This window comes from Carcharhinus amblyrhynchos, unplaced genomic scaffold (genome assembly GCF_965287045.1).
Source record: "Carcharhinus amblyrhynchos unplaced genomic scaffold, sCarAmb.v2.hapA scaffold_49, whole genome shotgun sequence".
Taxonomy (NCBI): Eukaryota; Metazoa; Chordata; class Chondrichthyes; order Carcharhiniformes; family Carcharhinidae; genus Carcharhinus; species Carcharhinus amblyrhynchos.
Genome location: NW_027649790.1, coordinates 452,595 through 478,197, shown reverse-complemented (window position 1 = coordinate 478,197; position 25,603 = coordinate 452,595). Strand labels below are relative to the sequence as shown.

The window sequence follows — 25,603 nt, the reverse complement described above, 5'->3', positions numbered from 1 at the left end:
GCACCAGGGACCCGGGCTCAATTCCTGTCTTGGGTCACTGTCTGTGTGGAGTCTGCACTTTCTCTCCTTGTCTGTGTGGGTTTCCTCCCACAGTCTAAAGATGTGTGGCTAAGGTGGAATGGTCATGTTAAATTGCCCCTTAGTGCTAGAGGGACTAGCTAGGGTAAATACATGGGGTATGGGGATAGGACCTGGGTTGTAGAGATTATCTGATTTAATCAAAGAGCGCAATCAAATTTGTAAGACATGATTTGCATTTAATAAATCTGTGTTGACTTATTTATTAGCGCATATTCTTCCAAGTGACCATTACTGAAGATGGCCAGAGTATTAGATAATGGAGTGTATCACAGGCAAATAATGCAAATGTGTTGAACACAGAGCTACTTTGTGTTCAACTTGAGGTTTTAACCCTGAGCATTGATCTAAGACTTCCAGGTGTCTGAGGAACCATCTCATTTGAGATTACTCCCTTCTGCCCACACAACAATGTGGCGACCTGGCTCACTGCGCGATGAATGAAGAGACAAAGCGAGTGAGTAAGTTAGAAAATGCCTCAGGTAACCCAAACTTGACACCGTTCGCACCGTCTGTTTCCAACCCATTTTAGATGTGATCAGTCACATGACCAAACTGAAAGCTCCCCTCATAACCCCCACTCCACGCCTGCCCACCCACCATGGACCCCTGCCCCACACCTGCCCACCCACCATGACCCCCTACCCCACACCCACCCACCATGACCCCCCTACCCCACGCCTGCCCACCCACCATGGACCCCTGCCCCACACCTGCCCACCCACCATGACCCCCTACCCCACACCCACCCACCATGACCCCCCTACCCCACGCTTGCCCACCCACCATGACCCCCCTACCCCACACCCACCCACCATGACCCCCTACCCCACACCCACTCACCATGACCCCCTACCCCACACCCACCACCACATCGCCCCCAGCCCGGCAAAGTGAACTGTAGCTTGGAAGTATCTTTGCTGTGAGTTGGGTGGATGGTGGCGGTGATGATGATGATGACGGTGGTCATTATGATTAGTGTTGTGAGGAGTGGAGCTGTGATATTGTGATAATATCCGTTACTATTACAACCCCCTCACAGCCATTTACACAGTCAGATTAAATCCAAACCGAGGAGCTAATTTCCATCAGATCGGAATTAAATGGCTCTGTGTAAACAGGTCTTTAGAGAGGCTGGGAGCTGTGTCGATTTGATAATGATTCCATTAAAACGAGTTGCTGTGGGCACTGGCAGTGGCACCTTGCTGCTTTGCTATCCGAACGTAAACTTTTAAAGCGGTGGGGAGGCTGCGGGAGGCAAGATAATTGGCCGAGCATTTGATTGGATGATTAGGCCGAGGCTGTGATGGTGATTCAATTTGCATTATTTATTCATATAGTGTCAAATCACTGCTTTTAGACACGTTATGCATTTTACATTAGTCCTATAATGAACTGAAATTAAATGAAATGTATGCATATATTTGAAATGTATTAACATTTGAAGCGTGAAGCTATAATTATCAGTAGTGTTTGTGCCTATGGAAAGAACATCTACTTGCAATTCTGTCTAACACCCCTTGGCATGGGGGAGGGGGTTCGTTGGGGGTGGATGAAAGCAATGCTAATCATTCTTTGCCAAGTTCCGATGCTTAACATGCATAAGAAAATATCTTAATCTAGTGACAGTGGTTAGCATTCTTGTCCACTGCATTCCGAAGATCGTGGGCAGCATGGTGGCACAAGGGTTAGCACTGCTGCCTCACAGCACCAGGAGCCCAGGTTCAGTTCCGGTCTTGGTGTCTGTGTGGAGTTTGCACATTCTCCATGTGTCCGTGTGGGTTTCCTCCCACAGTCGAGAGATGTAGATTAGGTTAATTGGCCATGCTCAATTGCCCCTTAATGTCAGGGGGACTAGCAGGGTAAATATGGGGTTACAGAGATAGGGTCTGTGTGGAATTGATGTCAGTGCCGGTTCGATGGGCTGAATGGCCTCCTTCTGCACTGAAGAGACTCTATGAAATGCCTTCCTATGGCTTGAGCTCACTGTCTAGACTAATGTTTTAATGTTGCTGTTCTCAGGGTAAGACATTCAAAACTGAGGCCCTATTTGTTTCTTCAGATGGAAGTTAAAGATCTACATGGCTTTGTTTGTTTGTTTATTTGGGGAGGGAGGTTGGTGACGATGATGGGGAAAGAACAAGCACCTTCTCTCAAAGCCACCAGAAACAGGTTAGATGATTGCAGCTGTTACTGGGCCGCAAGACCACTCACTGCATATCAGTAATTCTCGCACTGAAATACTTTGACAGCGTGGTTGTGGTGATTGTCCATTTAAGAATCGATGTGCAGGGTGAGGGTCACCTGACCCGGGGAACCAACCTGGGAGCAGAGTGGGGATCAACCTGGTAGATGGGGCCGGCAGTACGGAGTGTCATCCTGGGAGCTAGTTGTAGCCACAAGACTGCAAGCCTTTGTATAGTTTTAACCTGTAAATAAATGGATTGGGTGTTCCTAAACTGGTGAACAAGCATCTTTACAGTGGTAATACTGTTTAGAAATGCAAGCAATTCTTTCTAGCTGCGTTCTTTTCCATGCAGTTCCCATACTCGCTGTGCTGGTTACATAATGGGGAAGTACCCTGTTTGGCAAATAGCAGCTTTCTTTAAAATGAGTTGGGGTTGCATTGAGTATTTTGGGCAATTGTAATAATGAAGCAGTGATGGTTCAGCCACATGAACTGTAAAGAACGTCTAGCTTCACAGCTGTAGAATCTGTAAAGTATTGAAGAGAGAGCATTATGCTTTAATCCTTCCCTTTCTCTGTACCCCCTTGGCTTGTCTGACCAATTCCTTAGTGCTCTGGTGAGGGGTGAGTTAAGGCTTGGCACCTTGTCATCACACTGTTGCACGGAGCAGCAATTTGCAGGCTTTATTGCTGTTACCATGTAGTGTCACGTTGCTTGGAGGCAGGTGATTGGAAGGATATCTTGCACAATTCCAATTTTGAGACTTGCTGCTCATTGCCAGAAGCCTGAGAGATGGTCAAGATATCTGGGCCTCGCATTAGTGAAAGGACAGCAAATCCTGAAAGGAAATTGGAATGCAGTCACAACATAGTGAGAGATTCCTACTGCTAAAAGACAATCGATAGACGTGGGTTTAATTATGAGGAGAGATTGTACAGATTAGACCAGAATTTAGAAGGTTAAGGGGTGTCTGAACTGAGTCTTCACGTTACTAACCAGAAATGACAGGGTAGATAAAAATACACTATTCCCATGGTTGGTCATTCTAAAACCAGGGGACATAGCCTAAAAATTAAGGCCAGACCATTCAGGAGAGATGTTAGGAAGCACTTCTACAAAGAAAGGGTGGTAGAGGTTTGGAGTTCTTCCACAAATGGCAGTTGATATTCAGTCAATTTCTAGTTTTAAACCTGTGATAGATTTTTGTTGAGGGATAGGGGCTAAAGGCAGGTATGAGGAGTTTGGCCACATCAGCCATGATCTCATTAAATGGCAGAACAGGCTTGATGGGCTGAATGGCCTACTGCTGTTCCTATGTTCCTGTGACAGATGGGCCAGAATTTGCCAACATGTCAGTCCATAGATGTGTCGGTTAGGTTGATTGGCTGTGCTAAATTGACCTTTAGTGTAAGGGAAATTAGTAGGGTAAACACATGGGGTTATGGGGATAAGGCCTTGGTGGGATTGTTGTCGGTGCAGACTTGATGGGCCAAATGTCCTCCTTCTGCGCTGTAGGGATTCTATGATCTGTAGTGTAAAATTGAGCAAGTAAATAGCATTGAAAAGTAATTCTGGAACATCTTGTTAAGTAAAATCATGATAGTCATGGGTTCCAGTTGCATTAAAGCTGGGGAGGCAGTGGCATAATAGTATTATCAGTAGGCAACCAATCCAGAAGCCTCAGGATAATACTGTGGGGACCTAGGTTCAAATCCCACCATGGCAGATGGTGGAATTTGAATTCAATAAAAATTGGAATGAAAAGTCTAATGATGACCATGAAAACATTGTCAAGTGTCGGACGAACCCATTTGGTTCACTAATGTCCTTTAGGGAAAGAAATTTGTCATCCTTACCTGGTCTGGCCTATATGTGATTCCAGACCCATAGCAATGTGGTTGACTTTTAATTGTCCTTGAGATGGACAATAAATGGTGACCCAGCCAGCAATGACTATATTTAAAAAAATAACACATTTTGGAATGATGTCAGGAATACTTCAGTAGCAGTGATGAACATAGAATTGTCACCTGAGTGGGTTAGTGAAAGCAAGGAACATGGAAAGAGTTTTATTTAATAAACAGGTGGATGCTGTGATGGTGAGGGGAATGTATATTTGGTGGGCTAGGATGGAATAAATTACCAAACTAATTCAAATCATTAATATTATTTGATACTCCACCTTTTAATATAATTAAACAAAAGGTACTTCACAGGAACTTTGACACCAAGCCAGATATGCAAAAGCTGGTTGGACAATTTCCTTCAAATAGAAGGAAGAGGTACAGGGACAGAGTGGATTACAGAAAGCATAGCTATCAATGGAGGAACAACTAAACTAGGGATCCCCAAGACTAGGATTATAGAACCTATAGAATCCCTACAGTGAAGAAAGAGTCCATTAAGTCTGCACTGACCATGATCTCACCCAGGTCCTATTCCTATAGCCCCTCTACACTAGGGGTAATTTAGCATGCCCAATCAGCCTAATCCACATATCTTTGGAGTGTGGGAGGAAACCGGAGCACCTGGAGGAAACCACGCAAACATGGGGAGAACGTGCAAACTCCACATAGACAGTGACCCAAGGGCGGAATTGAGCCCAGGTCCCTGGCGCTGTGAGGCAGCAATGCCAGATGAAATGAGGCAGCAGTGCTAACCACTGTGCCACCATGCCACCCCATGGGATTGGGTGATTGGGGAAACTGAGATGTCAGATGGCTATATAACTGGGGGGAAGTAGCATAGATAGGGAAGGGCATGGCCAAGGAAGGATTTGAAAGCGAGCACTAGAATTTTAAAATTGAGACTTTCCTGGGCTGGAGCCATTATGGGTCAGTGAAGTCAGGAATGATACAAATTAGTGTATGATCATCACTGCTTAAGTTCAAGTCAATGGAGGGTTCAAGGTGGGAGGCCAGCCAGGAGAGCAATGAAATAGTTTAATGTCCATCTGGGCAATTGCATTTAAAAGAACTTTCTGTGAAATAAAAATGTTCCATGCGAATAATTATCCCTGCACAGTATCAGTCTGTGATTACAATTGATGGAGTCTTCTATGGGACAAGTGGACTCTGAGATTTGATTTAATGCAAAGGTTATATTGAAGGGCTTCAAAACTCTCAAAACAAAACTGCTTCCAAAATAAAACCAGGCCCTGGCCTCAATGCCTCAGTGAGAGTGCGCTATGTGCTGGCAGTTGAAACAGCACAGACACCTGATGTGTTAGACTGTGTAAAATGAGCTCTTCGATGTTGGATTAGTCATTTTAACGTTTTATGGATGTGATTATGTTAACTACAAATTGGCACCCACTTTGAATGCTGTTCTTCGGAAAGCTGCTGGCTGCTTTTCCCTAAAGCAGGGGACGAACAAAAAGAAACGCCTGGGACTTCCCAAGTTATACTTCTGGAGTCCTGAGAACTTGTGAACTTTAAGCCCTTTTATTAGCCTCAGAGTTCTGAGGTTTGAAATGGGGCTAAGTTCTGTGCTCCTACTGTCTGCCTCTCTCCTGGAAGCTGCGTGCGACTCTGAACTCCGCAGTACAGCCGAGCGTATTTACCGCAACAACCCAAAAAAACAGACTGCCTCGATTCCCAACTCCAGCTGGGAGCAGTGGGGGGCTGGAATTTGGCCTGGAGTTTTGAGTTAGATTCTCTAAATGCTGGCCTTGTTTAACACTTGCCCTACTGGTTAAAATCAAAGATCTGCAACGTGAAATTGCGAAGAGAACATGGGAGAATGCAGAGATGCAGGCTGGTATACCTGGGAGTCAGTTGTGCAGATGAAGGGGAAGAGGGCCCTAGATGACATTTTCATTGAGACTTCCAAAGCCAAACCGCAACTCGAGATCAGGATTTAAAAACTCAGATGTTACAATCTTATTTAAAGGAAATGAAGTAACCATTCCACTTTAAACTTTGGAAGAGGTCTGATTGCACCATCATGGTGGATAATCTGGATCTTTTATCATATAGGGTACCTACAGGGCAAAAAAAAGGCCATCCAGCCTATCGAGCCCGCACTGACAACAATCACACCCAGTCCCTAGCCCTGCAAGACCACGTATTTACCTTGCTAATCTCCTTAACACCAAGGGGCAATTAAGCATGGCCAATTCATCTAACCCGCATACCTTTGGACTGTGGGAAGAAGCCAGAGCACCTGGAGGAAATCCATGCAGACACGGGGAGAGTGTACAAACTCCACACACAGTCACCCAAGGTCGGAATCGAACCTGAGTCCCTGGTGCTGTGAGGCAGCAATGCTAACCACTGCAGACACCCACTATTAATGAAGAAGTTATAATAAAAAAAAAGTTCCAGCACAACAGATTCAGCTCATTGAGTTTATTCTGTTATTTGTCTAGTATGCCTAGTGTGCCACAATATCTCGTATTGATCCTAATATAGGTCAGGTATTATTACCACTGCTCAACTGAGTCATACAGATCAGTATCGATTTCTGCTCTGCTTTGAGTTAGCTCATGATCCCTGGTAAGATGTAGAGATGCTATGTTCCCCTCGATGTCCCTGGGCTTGGTATTGAGAAAGCCAGACAAGCTTCTCCCCTTTGCCCGCTGACGCTCAGCGTGAAGAGAATGTATGGTCAAAATTGGGACCAGCTGTGATGAATGCTGCAATTGAATAGCCTGATACCCAACACAAAACATGACAACCTTGTAGCGGGGTTCAAGCTTTCAGTGAAGATGGAGAGAAAACGGAATAATGGGCAGCCCAACAGGAGGAAAGTACAAGTTGGATAATCCTTCCTATACCTAACCCTTCACTCCTTTGTTTATTTACTTGTGACATTGGAGAAGGTTTCATCTGCTGCTATTGAAGGAATCCCGCAATCTGTGATCTGTTATCTGCCCTTTGACACTTGAGGTTTCTAACACTTAATGAGTGGATCTCCCGCAGTTTTGTTCAAGTCCATTGTGGGACCTGGTGTGCGGGTTTTGCTGTCCAGCCTCAATATTACTAACACTAATGCAGCACGTAAAGAGAAACAACCCATCGTTTGACTGATTCAAAGTTTAAAAACGGGACATGATCGCCACCAACGCCTTGCATTTATAGAATGCCTTTAATGTGATCTCATCTGTGGCACCCCACAGAGGTGAGAAATGAAAGGTGTGATGGTGGAGTTTGAGAAAGTGACTGAGTGCATAGCCGAAGAGGTTGTGATGAGCAGAGAAAGGATAGCGAACGTACGAGCAGAGTCCCAGAGTATGAAATTGAAACAGTTCAAAGGTCCACCACTAAACTAGATGGAGCTGGCAATATTAAATCTGAAAGATGTGCTGGTTAGGTGAATTGATCTGAACAAGCGACTAGGGGAATTTCACAGTAACTTTATTGCAGTGTTAATGTAAACCTTACTTTTGACTAATGAATAAACTTTATTTTTTTTAAAACAGCTGGAGTACTTTTGTGTATGTAGAACCTTAAGATGCTTTCTATGCTAAAGGTTTTGATAGTGAGCTATGAGAGTGGTGGCTATGCACCAGCACGAATATGGAGGGATTTGTAAATGAGAGCAAACGTTTGTTGAGACCCCTTGAGTCTGCTTTGCCAGTCTGTTAACTGACCTTTCTTCTACTCAATTTTTCCACCTTTGCACCAGACCCTTTGATTAACTTCACAGAATCCCTACAGTGCAGAAGAAGGCCATTCAGCCCATCAAGCCTGCACTGACAACAATCTCACCCAGGTCCTATCCCTGTAACTCCACTTATTTAACTTGCTAGTCCACCTGACTCTAAGGGTCAATTTAACATGGCCAATCAACCTATCCCACACATCTTTGGACTGAGAGGAAACCGAAGCACCCTGGAGGAAACCCACGCAGACGTGGGGAGAATGTGCAAACTCCACACAGTCACCCGAAGCCAGAATTGAACCCGGGTCCCTGGCACTGTAAGGCAGCAGTGCTAACCACTCTGCCGCCCTAATTCCTTACCTCATAAAAATCAGCCTTAAACTTGTCAATGCACCTTATCTCCACAGTATTTAGCAGGAGAGAGTTCCAGATTTCTGATATCCTTTGTGTGAAGAGATGCTTTCTGATTTTAACCAGAATGGATTAGCTTTAATTTTAAGATTGTGCCCCTTAGTTCTGGATTTCCCTAGTAGAGGAAACAGTTTCTCCGTATCTATCCTATTGAATCCTTTTAAACTTCTTGATGAGATCACTGCTCCATCATCTGTCAAGGGAAGTCTTTTTGTTGAGATGATGGTGAAAATAATCTGTTTAGCCAAGTAATGGTTGGAAAAGCAAATATAATTGATATTTTCACATAATTAAGTTGTTGAGGTGAAGTAGATACTGTGTTGATTGTAACCTCCTGGTTTAAATTACTGAGGCAAGACTATTTTTTCAAATAATCAGTCATGTCTTTGCAATTTGGTTTGTTTCAGTGTTTTTTGGGTGACTGGATTGTGTTGTGCTATTGAGCTGTGCAGACCAGAAGGTCATAGGTTCAATTCCTCGACTGTATCTACACAGCATTTTCCACGACCTGCCAGGACATCCCAAAGCACCTTTTACAGTCAAATTAAGCACTTCTGAAGTGTAATCACAATGTGGGGAACACAGCAGCCAAATAGTTTGCAGCAGGTTCCAGCAAATGACAGTGTGACCACTTTCATAATGATGATGTGAAGGATAAGATTGGCCAAGGTGCGATTCCTCATCTATAATGTTCTTCCAATAGTGGCATGGGATCATTCACATTGCACAGAGAGCCTTCAGTTTAACATTGTATCTGAAAGTTGGTGCTCCTGATGGTGGAGCATCCCCTCAGTGCTGCAATGAAGTATCAGTCCAGAGTTGTGTTAAGCAGTGGTGGGCAACCTGTGGCCCCCAGGCCACTTGTAGCCCGTTAGCATTCTGAGCGTGACCCACAAGACACTTTGTTGACTGTTGCCCACACACAGGATTGCTAGATTCCGCTGGTTTCCATTCCCGTGATTTCTTTTTCTACCATATGACCAAAGTGGTGCACACACAAAGAAAGGGGAGGTGAAGTGATGTGTGTGTGTGTGTGTGTGTGTGTGCTGATTGCTCACAACACTGACCGAGAAAGCTGTGTGCTCCCTCCAAAGTGTGGATAGTTACTTAGTTTATGTCATTTGGAGGTGATCGTTCTATTAACATACGAATGATTAAGCATTTTCCAGAAGTAGTTACGAAATATTCGGCATGTGTTGCATGTATTTAATTTTATTCATGGTGAGTGAACGAGCCCGATTTCAATCTTGTGGCCCACTGAGATGAAGGAGGGCCACTCGTGTGACCCACTCACCAGTCTAGGTTGTCTGTCACTGTGTTAGGGCTCATCTGATGAAGGGGTAGGGCTCCAAAAGCTCGTGGTTCCAAATAAACCTCTTGGACTTTAACCTGGTGTTGTGAGACTACTTACTGTGTTACAGCACCTGGAGTGGGGTTTGAACCCGCAACCTCCTGATCTACAGTTGACTAGGTAAGGAGGCACTATAGGTGTTTTACTTTTTCTGCTATTTATGAGAGAACAAAAATTGGACAGGATTTTCATCCTTGTTCTCTGCTGGTGGGCAACACGTATGACTACTTGGAGGGCAATTAATATCCGTGGAACTACACATCAGTATCATTTTTGGTGCTTTTTAAAAGGGCAGGGATGGGGTGAACTTTAGACAAAGGAAATTCTGACCATTTTCCTGCTTCTTTTTATCATATTAGTATCGCACATTCACATTGCTTCTTCTGGTCTATGTAAATTATTAGATTGTTTGTTTCATCCACACAACATTTATAAACAACTGAGATTCTCTGGCATTAAATCTTTAAATCCTGACAGGATTTGTGTTGGACTAAAGTCTGACTCTTGGTTTTGCTCACAGATGTTCCCTTAAATTGTAAGGGTAGTTTATGCGGTTCTCACCTTAACAAGTGCAGTGTGAACCTCTGCAATTATTTGGTATTCTGTGCATTTCGCAGTATGGCAGCAGGTGTGAACAATGTAAAGAATGCGGTGCCTTGGGTTATTTTTTGCTTCCTTGATGTTTGCAAAAATCAAGGTGATATCGAGACTCATTATACTTTTTCCAGCTCTCCGACCTCTAAACTGTGGATCTCCTTCCAAATACTGCAAGTTTACCAGTTCAAATTTAACATCATTTAACCACTATTTTCTGATCAAAATGTCTCCTGCCATCTCTTCCTATCAGCTTTCATAGCGTTCTTCCCAATGCGCTTTTGCACCTCATCTATTTTTGTCAAAAAGTATAAACCAGGAAGTTGACAGTGTTGTTTAAAGTTTAATTTAGTGGTGTCCCATCACAAGTAGGCTTACGTTAACACCACACTGTGAAAATCCCCTAGTTGCCACACTCTGGTACCTGTTCAGGTACACTGAGGGAGAATTTAGCATGGCCAATGCACCTAACTACATCTTTCAGACTGTGGGAGGAAACCAGAGCGCAGATAGTGAACCAAGCCAGGAATGGAACCTGGGTCTCTGGCACCATGAGGCAGCAGTGCTAACCACTCCCACCATGCTGCCCATCATTTTCCACCTTTTTTTAAGCACCTGATGAATTGATGCTTGCACAACACCTCTGATGTATTTTAAGTAAGTTTTCTTTTGTAGCTAGTTCCCTCCCTTCGTTTCTTTCCCTCCCACTTTCCTTATTTTACCTTTCCTGTGTATCTCTGCACAGAAGACGAGGGCTTGACTTATTCCAGGCTGAAAAAGAAAGAACTTGGACTTATATAACACCTTTCAAGACCTTGGATATCCCGAAGTGTTTTACAGCCAATGAGATACTTTGAAGTGCAGTGATGTAGGAAGCCCAGCAACCAATTTGTCAATAGCAAGATCCCAAAACATCAATGAAGTAATCACCAAATAATCTGTTTGTTTTTTAGGAGTTGTGAAAATAATTCACAACCAGAACATTGGGAGAATTCTCGGACTCCGCTTTGCAAGCAGTTAGGAAGGCAAATGGTATATTGGCCTTTATTGCAAGAGGACTTGAATACAAGAGCAAGGGTGTCTTCCTGCAGCCGTACAGGTTCTTTGTGAGACCACACCTGGAATATCGTGTGCAGTTTTGGTCTCCTTATCTTAAGAAAGGACATACTCACCATAGATGGAGTGCAGTGAAGGTTCACCAGACTGAATACTTGGATGGCAGGATTGTCAATTGAGGAGAAATTGGGTTGACTGGGCCTGTATTGACAGGAACTTTGAAGAATGAGAGGGATCTAATGGCAACATATAAAATTCTGGCGTGGCTGTAGAGACCAGATGCCGGGATGTTTCCTTTAGCTGGAGGATGTAGATCAAGGGATCATAGTCTCGGGATATGGCCAAGGCCATTTAGAACTGAGATGAGGAGAAACTTCCTCACTCAGAGGGTGGCGAACTTGCAGATTTCTCTACCACTGAATATAGAAATAGAATTTTAGACATTTAAGGAGTCTAGAGGTATGGGGAGAGAGTGGGAACATGGCATTAGGAGAGAGGATTAGCCATAGTCATGTTGAATGGCAGAGTGGACTTGAAAGGTTGAATGGTCTACTAATATTTTCTACTTTTCTATGCATAGTCTCTGAGATGTTTTACTTCCACCTGAGAGGCTGGGTGGAGCCTTTATATGGGAAATGGACTGCGTTAGCTGAGCAACTAATTGGTCCTAGTAGCAATTTACCTGACCAGAACTGTGACCGTGAGTTGTTTATTTGTGTTGGCCCTGTCACAGAAGTAAGTAAGTATTTAAAGCAGCAAAGTGAAACCAAGGATCCATGAGACAGGCAAGGTAGAGGGTGCAAACCCTTCATGATTATATGGGATGGCACAGTGGCACAATGGTTAGCACTGCAGCTTCACAGTGCCAGGGATCCAGGTTTGATTCCAGCCCTGGGCCACTCTGTGTGAAGTTTGCACACTCTCCTTGTGTCTGTGTGGATTCCCTCAGGGTGTTCCGGTTTCCTCCCACACTCCAAAGATGTGCGTGTTTGGTGGATTGGCCATGCTAAATTGTCCCTGAGTGTCAGGGGGATTAGCTAGGGTAAATGCATGAGGTTATGGAGATAGGGCCGGGATGGGATTGTGATTGGTGCAGACTCGATGGGCCAAATGGCCTTATTCTGCAGTGTAAGGATCCCACCATGATTGCCCTGGAATTACCAGAAATTAAAGATTAATTTACAGGAGTAAAATAGAAAATGCTGGAAAATCTCAGCAGGTCTGACAGCATCTGTGGGGAGAGAACAGAGCCAAGGTTATGAGTCGAGATGCCTGTAGTCCCTAAAAGGACATTGACATATTCAAATCTGAGCGGCATTGAGGAAACAAAATGTATGCTTTCTTCTTATTTTTTGAGCATCTTAGTTTCTTAGTTATGAAAGCCATGGGGATGGGGAGGAGACCATTTTGAGTTGGGTTGGAGGTGGGAAGTGCAAATCCAGGTAGACAATCCTGAGACAGGACCTATATGAGGGTTTGCTACTGCACATATTCTGTTTACATTGCACTTAATTAGGCAGAATGCACACAGCCAGTTTGGAATTATTTGCTGCTCTGATTATTCACATTAGTGTGCAGTCAGACTTAATGAAAGCAATATTCATCTCACAATCTGCATCCTTCAGCCATTGCTCCTTTTACGGTATTCTTTCAACAAGGTTAACCTTGTTTGACTGATATGCTGCTGCTTTTTACTAGCTGAAATTTAATTCTGGCTTTTGTAGTCAACTATAATTCTTGGTTGACACTTACAGATGGCGATAACTAATTTACAGTAAGATATAATGAAGAAGGCTTGCCCTTGAAGTGTGGGGCTCTTAGTGCATTGTCCACCCTGTGTTGCTTACATGCTCAGTGTATTAAAGGTTGGAACAAAGTAAAAAAACATAGCTTGCTTTTAAAAAGAAAACATGAGGCCTGAAAATATGGTTACCGCATTTGTTCAGTGCTATACCTACATACTGGCATGAGTGAGTATATTTTATATTACGGCACAGGCAGTGGGCCCTGTCAACATCCTGGCAGTGGTACTGAAGACTTGTGCCCCAGAACTAGCCAAGTTGTTCCAGTGCAGCCACAACACTGGCATCTACCTGACAGTGTGGAGAGTTGCCCAAGTATGTCCTGTCCCTAAGACAGTGTTAGAGTCTCAGGCACTGTGAAGCTGCAGTGCTAACACCATTGTGCCACTGTGCCGTCCCATATACTCATGGAGGGTTTGCACCCTCTACCTTGCCTGTCTCATGGATCCTTGGTTTCACTTTGCTGTTTTAATCTAATCTGGCCAATTACTGCCCCCATCAGTCTATTCCAGATCATGAGCAAAGTGACGGAAGGTGTCATTGACACTTGCACAGCAATAACCTGTTCGTGGAGTTTGTATTCTGCAGGTCCATGTATTCCTGACCTCGCAACACCTTGGTACAAATATGGGAGAAAAGAGCTGAGCTCGAGAAGTGAGGTAGAGTCAGTGCCCTTGATATTAGGGCAGCATTTAACTGAGCGCGGTTTCAAGAAGCATGAGCAAAGTTGAAGCCAGCAGGATTTGAAGTTGGAGTCTTGCTGGCAGAAAGCAAAATGATTGTGGTTGTTGGATTAGGCTGCTGGAGCGTAATGTCAAAGACCCAGACATCTCCGGCTGCTTCATCAATGACCTTTCCTCCATCAGGAGGTCAGAAGTGGGGATGTTTGCTGATGTTCAGTTCCAATGACAACTCCTCAGAAACTGAAAATGTCAATGTCCACGTGCAGCAAGGCTTGGGTTAATAAGTGGCAAGTAACATTTACGCCACACAAGTGCCAGGCAAAGGCATCTCCAAAAGAGAATCCAACATCTGCCCTTGACATTCAATAGCATTACCATCACCTAATGGAGGTTACAGTTGGCTGCAAACTTAAGTGGACGAGCCATATAAATATTGCAGTTACAGGAGTATTAGACTGGGAATTCTGCTACAACTAAGTCACTTCCTGTGTTGCCATCTACAAGGTGTAAATCATTCGTGAGATTCAACACTCTCCACTGTTAGAATGTAACCAGTAACAACTTGCTGTTGGATGTAATGTAACCAATGGGAACAAGATATAAGGGTCAGCTGACTCAGTAAACCAATTACAGAGGGATGTAATAGTCAACTGACCAGCTGATTTGCTATAAATAAGGAACTACATCGGATTGGCCCAGGATGAGGCTCCAAGTTTGGAGTAATGATGTTTCCTTATTAAACCCTTTCTTTGATTTATAAGTTGGAGTAAGTTTTGTTGTATTTTCATTAGCTGTATTTTGAAGAGTTCTTTCCGAAGAAACATCCATTTGCCTGAATGAGTGTGGCTTCAACGCACTCGCACACTTTATGAAGTTCGATTCATTTCAAATTGTGTTTAGTAAGTTTGATGTTGATTGGAGGCAAATGCTGATTCCAGCGTGTCGTTGTTGAATTTGTAAGTTGTATCTGGGAAATGAGTGCTCACCAATAGGTGCTCATCTGCCTGTTTCAAGAACATAGTGAGTGCTGTAGCATCCACACTATATGCCACTCTTGACTGTCTGCCCTTTTGGGTAGGTGTGGAAGAACAATGGAGTTGTCACTGGTGTCCTGGCCAATATTTATTCCTCAACCACCAGCGCTAAAGAAATCTGTTTATCTGGTCATTATCATCTTGCTAATAGTGGGAGCTTCCTGTGTGCAAATTGGCTGCTGCATTTCTTACACTACAACACTGACTGTTCTTCAAGGTTCTTCATTAGCTGTGGGAAAAAAAATCTTTTGGATGTCCTATGTTGTGTAAGGTACAATATAAGTACAATTACTTTGTGTAATTGAGCTGTTGTTGATCAGCCGTGATCTATTTGATTGACGGGACAGGTCAATAAACCAAATGGCCTACTTCTGCTCCTACGTTACTTGCACAACCTAATTGAACGGATTTTGTTTTTCTTTAGCTTTGTTCCCTCTCCTCCCATACCCTTAGGGCGTTAGAAATCCTTCAGCAGTTTTATGGGCTGTTGGTGTCTCCCAGTACCTCATCCACCCGATGATCATTCTTACACCAGCCCGCGGGGTGATTGTTGATCATCATCTTATCTCCATAAATGTCCGAAGATGGGAACAGTGGCAAACCTTCTGTCTCACGCAGTGATGTAGCCATTGCAACATTGCCTTTGTTGCCCCAACAGAGATTGGCCAACTCTGCTCAAATCAAAGCTTCTAAAAAAAAATTCATTTATGGGATGTGGGTGTTGCTGACTCAGCCAACATTTTATTGTTCATCCCTAATCTCCCTTGTTGAGAGGGCATTCAAGAGTCAACTGTGGAGCCTGGAATCACATATAGGCCAAGTAAGGACATTAGTGAACCAGATGGGTTTTTACAACATTAGTGGTTTTGTGGTCATCACTAGAGAATTTTTAATTCCAGATTTTAGTGAATTCAAATTTTGCCATCTGCAGTGGTGGAATTCGAACTCCGACCTCAAGAGTATTACCCCGAGTATCTCGATTCCTAGTCTGCTGACAACACCACCATGCCACCACCACCTTCCCTTGTATTTGGGCCCTTCCTACTTTGTGTAACTTGGGGATTGAGGCTATTGAGCCATCTCGGGATGTTGCTTTACGTTTTATTTTAAGCAAACCTACGGACTTCAAAGTCATCCATCCTCAGTTAGGAAGGAGAAGGAGGGGTCCCAGTAGTTAGTACCAGCCTCACTGAGCTATGGCGAAGGAGGGCACAGTGGGGGTAACTTAGTAACGAAGGAAGAATTGGCCATGATTCCTGTTACAGGCCAATATGTGGTAACCTTTATTGGTGAAGTGCATGTCTGGGGACTTCACCGAATGACTAAATTGATCTTGTGTGTGAAGATCGTTCGATACTTGAATCCCAGTGAGAATTCTGCTTAATTTAAAATGTTTAAAGGGAATATCTGAAATGGTATGGAGCTGGAACCTAAAAGCAGAAGCCCTGGTTTCTGCATTGATAAGGTCACCGTGAAACTGAGAAAACTTTATTTCCAGAGCCCATTTATTTTCTTTTCCCCAAGTGGAATTGTTTGTGGAATTCTGTTTATTGCTTGCACCTCTCTGGGTAGCCGCAGATCGGTCGCACGCAACTTGCGTGACTGTCCTGCTCGCGGGAATCGAAATTGCAACAAGGGATATTTCTGTGGGGCCTGCACCTGGAGATTTTAAAGTTTGGAATACAGTGGACTCTGGCCAAAAGCAAACTCCTTCACACGACAGAGCTGCTTTCATTAAGCGTGCTCCCGCGGACAATCAAAATGCCGACACCCTGCGTTTGTGACACCCTAACCCTGGCTTGTTAAAACCGAGTGAGGATTAGTCGGCCACGCTAGCTTGGTTTTGTGTTTATTATGCTAGTTGAACACTACATATTGTTAGTTGAGCTTTGGGGATGGTGGGAGGGAGGGGGTGGCGGGGAGAACAGCGCATTGTGGGAGCTGGAATGATAGAACAGCTGCGGAGCAGCTGCTGGCAATCCCTGCTGGGGGAGAATGTAACCCTCCTCCGGGGGTCAGAGTTATGGTATGTCTGTCGCCGCGGCAACCAACCAGCGGTTCGCATTCCCCGAACAATTCTGCTTCAGAGCTGCTCCTCCAGTTTGTTCAGCAGAAGGGAATGTGGCGTGTGCGTACAAGGAGAATAAGGCCAGTCTTGTCAAATAGGGATGAGGCCCAACAAGGAAGTGTTTGTAGTATTGATATTTCCTGGGCTGGGGCCTCAGTAACACAGAACTTCTCCCCAAAGCATCCTCCACTGGTTGGTGTTTCAAAAGGAAAGATAGTTTGCTTTGCTATTTTGTTTTTCAGTCTCTCGATCTCTGTGTCCCTCTCTCTCTCTGTTGCCCTCATACCTGAATAAATGTACCCTTGCCCTATCTGTGGTCGCTTTTTTGGAAGACAGATTTGCTCAGCAGGGGAGGTTATACATCTACAATATCCTCAGAAATGGAAAGCAGGAGGGGAAGACCAATTGAATGCCAGTTGAGATGGAATCTGAGCTCTGGTTGGGACTCCAGCCCTGTTGTCTCTGCTGCCTCGCAGCCAACAATAGACTTAAGCTTCCAATCTGTATGATCTAGACCCCCTCACCTCTGTGTAATAGGAAGAAACAACCTGGTTCCATATACTGAGGTTTAAGCAAAGTTTCTGAGAACACTGTCTAATTGTTATTGACTCCAACTATGTATTTTCCAGGGACAGTGAAAGTTTTGGCTCAAGTGGCTTGAAGACCTTTTTCCAATTAGAGGTTTGGAAAGATTTTGCTAACAGCAATAAATTGCACTTATGCAGCTGGTTTAATGTGAATCAGGATGATGCTAGCATGTGAGATGCCACAGCACGGCACTGCTGCCTCGCTCTGCCAGGGACCCAGGTTCAACTTCAGCCTTGGGTGACTGTCTGTGTGGCGTTTGCACATCCTCCCTGCGTCTGTGTGGGTTTCCTCCGGGTGCTCCGGTTTTCCCCCCGCAAGTCCAAAGATTTGCAGGTGAGGTGGATTGGCCATGCTAAGTTGCCTCTTCATGTCAGGGGGATTAATGTGTAGTGCCCCTTAGTGTCAGGGTAAGTACGTGGGGTTACAGGGAAAGGGCCTGGGTGGGATAATTGTCGGTGCAGGCTTGATGGGCCGAATGGTTTCCTTCTGCACTGTGGGGATTCTGTGATCTATGTTAGGGCAGTTGACCTTAAATTTTAGTCAAGGTGATGAGCTTCAAGGCGCATCTTGAAAGCGAGAGAAAGGTAAAGACGTTAGGGAGAGAATTCCAGAGCTGCTTTTTCACATGTTTCCCACACACTGTTGTAACCTGTGTCATACTTCCCTGTTGATACCTGTCTGTGATGGTGAGCAGCCTCCTGTAGAAGCAAGAAATGGGAATCCATGTGTCAAGCAGTGCAATGATATTTACACCATTCCCTGGCAGGTAGCCAATTAACTAATGACTGGCTGTGTGACCACATACTGGGCCAGTGATACTGATCCTTTCCCCAAACCAATGGGAGTTTTAAGGATGAGGGATGGACTTGCTATTTTTGATCAGAAGACTTTGGATTGAATTTCCTGAAGTCCCTTAGGATGGGGTTGGGGGCAGTGGTCAGTTTCGAGGCCCTGGATGGAGGAAGGGTGGGACAGGAATCCTGCTTTTCCTCCAATTCCAGTCCATCAAGCCCATTTCCAGCTTGCTGAAGGGGGGGAGACTGGGATATTCAAAGGGGCGGGCAAGTCTCAGAAGCTGATCAGCTGGAGCGAGGTGGGTACGCAGCGGAGAGCCAGTCATAGCTGCCACCAAGAGGATCAGTGGGGCAAAAGGGGATGAGATACCTGGTCGGGGAATGCCGTTGAATTGCATTGGTGGCAGGTCCCGCACCCCTGGCAGCAGGGCAGGGGGGACAAAGCTGCCCAGACCAAAGGCTCCACCTTGCACAACTGTATTTTGGGATCCAGGCGATTAACAGTGCCCTTCGTGGGATGGGCAGAATCCCAGGCATTCAGAGGGGCATGGGAAAGGAAGGAAGTGCAGGAAGACCATGAAGGCCAAATGCTTAGCATAAGATCAACCACCAAAGACAGAGCTACTTGGAGATGAATGAGACCCAGTGCTGCAACGCTCCAGGCAGATAGTCTCAGATATCTGTGGCCCATGTTGCTGAAGATTTTGTAGAACTAGTCACCAGGCTTGCCAGTGGCTATCAGAGTCATTGTGCCTTTAAATTTTGCACCAGGCTCCTTCCTAAAGATGAGCTGTGGACTTTAGTGGCATCTCGGAAACTTTGGCATGTTGCTGGTCAGCAGTGCCTCCTTTGCTAGAGCTTGGCAGCACATTCCTTTTATTGGCAAACGTAGCCTTGTGGGGCAGGGGGCTATGCCATCATAGCTGGATTTCCCCAGGGGCAGGGCCTGGTTGCCATCAAGGTGCCCAGAATGCAGTTACTTACAAAAACTTGGCACTTCTGTTGCTCCTTTGATGTAACAAAGCTTTTCAATGTGTTTGACAGGAACTTTAAATAAAGATTTGACTCAGAGCCACATAGAATTTACCACCTCATTGTTCTCAATATTTTAAGGAAGGACAGCGAAGCACGGAGGTTTAGGGAGAGAATTCCAGAGCTTAGGACTAAGGCAGCTGAAAACACAGTCAAAAATGTGGCGACATGCATGATACCTGAAGTGGAGAGATCTCAAAGGGTCAAAGGGCTCAAATTAAAAAGCTGCTTCTGAGAATTAAGTCACTTGATCAGCTAGAAGGGCTTCCAGTCTCTTGACGTGTGTGACAACAAAAGTAACTTCCCCATTGTGTGTGCTTGCTTTCCTCGGACCTGCTGTTCCTCCTTCATCCTCCCAAGTCCAGACCTTCACTCCAAAACGCAAAGTTTTTTGATTTGATTTATTATTGTCACATATGTGTTAGTACACAATGGAGAGTTTTGTTTCTTGCACGCTACACAAACAAAGCATACTGTACGTAGGGAAGGAAAGGACAGGGTCCAGAATGTGGTGTTCCAGTCATAGCTAGAGTGTAGAAAAAGATCAACTTAATGCGAATAGGTTGATTCAAAAGTCTGATGGCAGCAGGGAAGAAGTTCTTCTCGAGTTGTTTGCGTGATATCAGACTTTTGCAGAAGAAGGTAGAAGAGAGAATGTCCAGGATGCATGATGTGTTACTGGATCTGATGGGACAAGGAAAATCCCTTGGAAAAAATGCTATTGACCCCTCCATGACAGCCTATGTGGAAACAAGGGGTTATACAGCTAATGCTGCTTACTCCTCAGGTCAAGTATTGAGGAAGCTTTCAAGCTTCAGAAGACGAGATTTTGGGACATGGACAGGCTGGGTGCTATTCTCCAAATCAGTAAAGCTCCAACAAGAGCTTGAGATGAGATGACTGATTACTTCATCTGATTTGGGGTGTTGTAACCACATGCTGCAGTATGGGTTCACTGCCGTTTGATCGTAAAAGTTCCGTAGTTTGGAAGAACTAGAGTTGTGAAAGATGTAAAATATCATTAGCTTTGTACAGTAGAGAATGGACTTGAAAGGAAAAAGGAGTTCTTTTCCCCTAATTTAATGAGTGTGAGGATTTCCGTTACTGATGCATTTTCATCAACAGGCAAGTTATAAATGCCGTTAAGCTGACCATTGCAAAATGTTTAAGGTTTAAACCAGGGCTTCCTCAATTAGATAGAAAATGTTTAGTTGGAAGGGTGCAGAAAGTTGTATGGATGGCTTACCAGGAAGATGCAATGCATAGCCAGGCAAGAGCTGCAGCAAACTAATCTGTCCCTTCCATTTAATCTTTTATTTGCAGTCTTTGAGGTGTTTGTTACGTGGCTGCTTGATGGGGCAGAGTGCAGATGAAAGGTCAAAGCGTTAGTGGAGATTCTCACTTGTATAGCTGATGGAACCGATCAGGTACTGGGATGCAAATCGTGCCGAATGCAATTATTTACAATAACTTGGCACTTCTGTTGCTCCTTTATTGTAACAAAACTTTCCAACGTGTTTGACAGGAACTTTAAATAAAGATTTGACACAGAGCCGCATAAAATTTACCACCTCATTATTCTCAATATTTTAAGGGAGGACAGTGAAGCGAGGAGGTTTAGGAAGAGAATTCCAGAGCTTTGGACTGAGGCAGCTGAAAACACAGTCAAAAATGTGGCGATGCGTGAGAGACCTGAAGTGGGGAGATCTCGAGGGTCAAGGGGCCCAAATTAAAAAGCTGCTCTTGAGAATTTTTTTTTTTGTACAGAGAATACAGATTTAAGATATTGACGGATGAGACAATGGGGAAATGTGAAATGTTTTTATGCAGTGAGGTGTTCTGACTTGGCATGCATTGCCCGAAAGGGAGATTGAAGCAGATTCAGTAGTAACTTTCAAAAGGGAATTGTATGTATATGTACTTGAAAAGGAAATATTTTGTGGAGGGAGGTGGGAAGCAAGCAGTGGGACTAACGAGGTAGCACTTTCTAATAAATAACTGGACGAAATCGCCACCTCCTGTGCTGGACTTTATTAAACAAAATAGCATTTTATGCATATGTTTTACAGAGATTGTGCTTGTTTTTGAGACCAAGGATTTTGCCCTTGGGATTGTGGGGTGGGAGGAACGGGGGAGATTATCAGGGCCTGCTTGGGGTTTACTTAGATCCAAGATGACACCATTGGACTAAGAAGTTGAGTGATTCTTCTGTGGAAGACTGGACAATGTGGTTTGCTGAGGCAACCAGGCCAGCTGCTCGTTTGAGTCATGAAGGTGATGGAACATAAGAAATAGGAGCAGGAGTCGGCCATCTAGCCCTTCGAGCCTGCCCCGCCATTCAAGGAGATCATGGCTGATCTGAGGTGGATCAGTTCCACTTACCTGCCTGCTCCCCATAACCCTTAATTCCCTTATTGATCAGAAATGATTAGCTCCCTAGTCTTGTGGCTGGGGTCTAGAGGGAGCTCCTCGCACTCCCCTTCAGTTAACCGTCAAGCCAGTATCCTAACGCACAGGGCAATTCCGGAGAAACTTCCAAATCGTTTTTTTAAAAAAAGTTTATTCATGAGACCTGGGCGGTTACTGCCCATCCCTAGTTGTGCGACGGCAGTTGAGAGTCAGCCACATTGCTGTGGCTCAGGAGCCACATGTAGGCTGGACCAGGTAAGTTCGGCAGGTTTCCTTCCCTAAAGGACAATCAACAATGGTTTTGTTGTCATCAATAGACTTATAACTCCAGTTTTTTTTTTAATATTGAAATAAAGTTCCACCATTTGTCATGGTGGGATTTGTACCCAGAGCATTAGCTGAGTTTTCTGGATTAATAGTCCAGCAGAAACATCTCTTAGGTCATCACCTCCCACCTTGTGCTGTTAACCTGCATGGATTTAACTGGTTAAAATCTAGTAACATCCCTGTACCGCTCCCCCCCCCCTTGGTTTTTGCCAAATCAAAGTTCCCTGGACGTTGCCCCATATTGACCATGTTGAGGGCACACCCTCTGGCATAATGGAAATCTACTTCCCCGGTTGTCAGTGGTTTGCTTTGGAGTATCTAGATTGTTTCCTTGGGTATCAGAAAGTTAGTGAATTCCACGAGAGATTTAATGTGGGAAATGAATGTGCTCTCCCTGTTCCATGTTGAGGATCAATTCTGATGGAGGTCAGATATCACGTAAACCCTCCTTATTACTAACTAACTTCAAGAAGATGAATCAATTACCTCCCCACATTTCTAGTGCTGCGAAATCCAACCTCTCAAATTGCAGAGCTAACAGTAGCGCAATCTATGTAGCTATGGTCATGAGAGTGGGACCAGAGGCAGCGATTCAGACAGATGAAAAGCAAGGTAAGGGTTGATATTTAGAAGAGTTTTCTTGCAGACTGATCAGCACTTGGACAAGAGAGTGTGGGTAGGGCCTGGAGGCAAAAGAAACCTCCAATGGAATCTTTTTGGATGGATCCAGTGACTAGCCACCCTCATACCTCTCTATTTGGTAGTCTAGTGGTCATGGCTTTATTTCAGGACACAGAGATCCTTACTGACAATCTGGAAAAGACCTGTTCGGGCCAGTAATGAAGAATGTGCAGGACTGGCCTAGATTGTTGCATTGACTGCACCTCCTTCAACAGGCAGAAGGAATGGTGGCTTCGTCCACCAGATATAGCAATAGCATCTTGCGTGAGTGAGACCTCTGGAAACATTGCCTCGCTTTGCTCGATCAGGCTGATCTGGTTTTGGGTAATTCCGGAGGTAGTTCTGCTGGTCAGATATCCCGACAGCGTAGCTGAACTTCTGGGCAGTCACCTGCAGTTGCCATTTCTGGTTGGACCTGTCTACGACCCCTCGCTTTTAGAAGCCTGGCAGTGTCAAACAGCTTTTCTCACATTCTAAATACTATTTTGTTAAACAAAAGTATTGAAAGGATTTTTTTGTTTTGTTTAATGTCCGCTATAGTTTTGCTTTCAAGTTGCTTTCAGTGGAGTGATTCATATTCAAGTTGTAGAAATTTTAGGGCAGTTCTATAAGTTTGGCAATCATGTCAGCTGTATCAGTTGAAACTCTATAGAGCTCCTTCTATGCTGTAGCGTCCAAAAGTCTTGCATTGCTCAGGACAAGCAGAGCCACTGGGCTGGCACCATGGTGCTGAGTTTATAACGGTAGTTTGATTTATTACCATTACTGAGCTCAGCTGTTATTTTTGCAGATCAGTGCTTTTTCGAGCATCAACCCCACTGCTTTCTGCTGGTTCTTACTTGCGTGGTCACAACCTGTGTTCTCCTGCTAACTCAGCAAGTTAGAGGAGACTTGATTTCAATGCGAACAGAGGTGGTGTCTACCCGTAGAAAGAGAAAGACTTGCTTTTGTGTTGCACTCCTCATGATCGTATGGACATCTCAAAGTGCTCTTCAGCCAGTGAAGTATTTTTGATGTGCAGTCAATTTTGGAAAGTAGCAAGTGCTGCAGCTGATTTATTTTTGCACAGATCCCACTCATCAAACCTCCCCCTCAAACCCTCAGGTTCCAATTCGCTGTCCCTTTTGTAGTGTTAAGTGTTTTTGGGACTGTAAGGGTTAATGTGAGGCTGGAGAAATAGTATGACCCATGTTATAATGTGGAGTGATGAATGTGGAGATGCCGGCGTTGGACTGGGCTGAACACAAGAAGAGGTCTCTCAACACCAGGTTAAAGTCCAACATGTTTGTTTGGTACCAAAAGCCACTAGCTTTCAGAGCGCTGGCTGCCCCTTCGTCAGGTGAGAGGGAGAACACTCACCTGATGAAGGGGCAGCACTCTGAAGCAGCAATGACACTGCTGCTCCACAGCACCAGGGACCCAGGTTCAATTCTGATCTCAGGTGTGTGCCTGTGTGGAGTCTGCACATTCTGCCTGTGTCCTTCAGGTACTCTGGTTTCCATAGAATGATAAATTCCTACCGTACAGAAGGAGGCCATTTGGCCAATCATGTCTGTACCGATCACAATCCCACCCAGGTCCTATTCCCATAACTCCACACAGTTACCCTGCTAATCCCCCTGTCACCAGGGTCCATATAGCATGGCCGTTCAACCTAACCCACACACCTTTGCACTGTGGAAAGAAACTGGAGCACCTGGAGGAAACCCACGCAGACATGGGGTGCAAGTACAAACTCCACACAGACGGTCACCCAAAGCTGGAGTAAAGCCTGGGTCCCTGGCACTGTGCGGCAGCAGTGTTAACCACTGTGCTGCCAAGCTACCCTGTTTCCTTCCACAGTCCAAAGATATGCAGGCTAAGTTGATTGGCTGTGCTAAAAAAAAAATGCCCCTTAGTGTTAGGGAGATTAGCAGGGTAAATAAGTAGGCTTATGAGGATAGGGCCTGGGTGGGATTGTTGTCGGTGCAGGGTTGATGGGCCAAATGGCTTCATTCTGTGCTGTAGGGATTCTATGTGAAACAGTTGAGGCTACCTCATTGAATGTTTCAAAGACAAGGATAGATACATTTTTGAACAGTAAAGAAATTAAGGGTTATGATGAGTGGGCTGGTAAGTGGAGCCGAATCCACAAAAAGATCAGCCTTGATCTTTATTGAATGGCGGAGTGGGCTTGAATGAGCCAGATGGGCTACTCCTGCTCCTAATTCTTTGTATGTTTATGATAAAGAAGTGCACCAAAATTGAAGATCTTGAAAACACAGCTGGAGTCACATATGGATCTCCTTTACAGACCTGGAGGCTGAAGGGCAGAAGAAAGATATACTGAGTAGTGTAAAATAACTTCACTCGACCATGTGGGGTGGGGTGGTGGTGGTTGGCGGGGGGGTGGGGGGTGTCTGTTACGAGAGCCGACCAAAAGAGTCAAAGGACGTAGCCAGATTACAAAAGGAGTGAACAAACTCCAAAAACAAAAATCTGAGATAAGTTTTAAAATTTAATGCAATAATCAGGTACCGCTGGCAGATTGATTGATTATTTTGGTGAGCGCGGCTTCAGTCCGGATCAAGATTTAGCACCAGAACACGTGGCACGTGTGTGTGAGTGAGGGATAAGAAGTGAGAGAGGTCAGAGATGAGGAAAAAAATTGGTTTCAATTCAATTTTCCAAGCTCATCGAGGCAGGTAGCTGGCCAAAACTATTAATCGAAAAGATTTGCTGCTAGAACACTGAAGTTTGAAACAGCTTTGTAACTGCGGCGGGAGCCCACCAACTCCCGACACGTGTGGGAGAGAAAGAAAATGATTACTGCAGTGCCATTTAAGAAATAAAGCTGTGTTCCCCAGTGCTGAAAATAGTCATGGACTGTAAATCATCACTGTCAGACCAATTAAGGCAGATGG

General features: G+C 44.7%; 1 protein-coding gene across 5 annotated transcripts in view; it reads left to right on the top strand.

Annotated features, from left to right (window-relative positions):
- Window positions 1-25,603, top strand: part of pknox2 (pbx/knotted 1 homeobox 2) — a 422,849-nt gene that overhangs the window by 140,116 nt on the left and 257,130 nt on the right. The window lies entirely within an intron of this gene.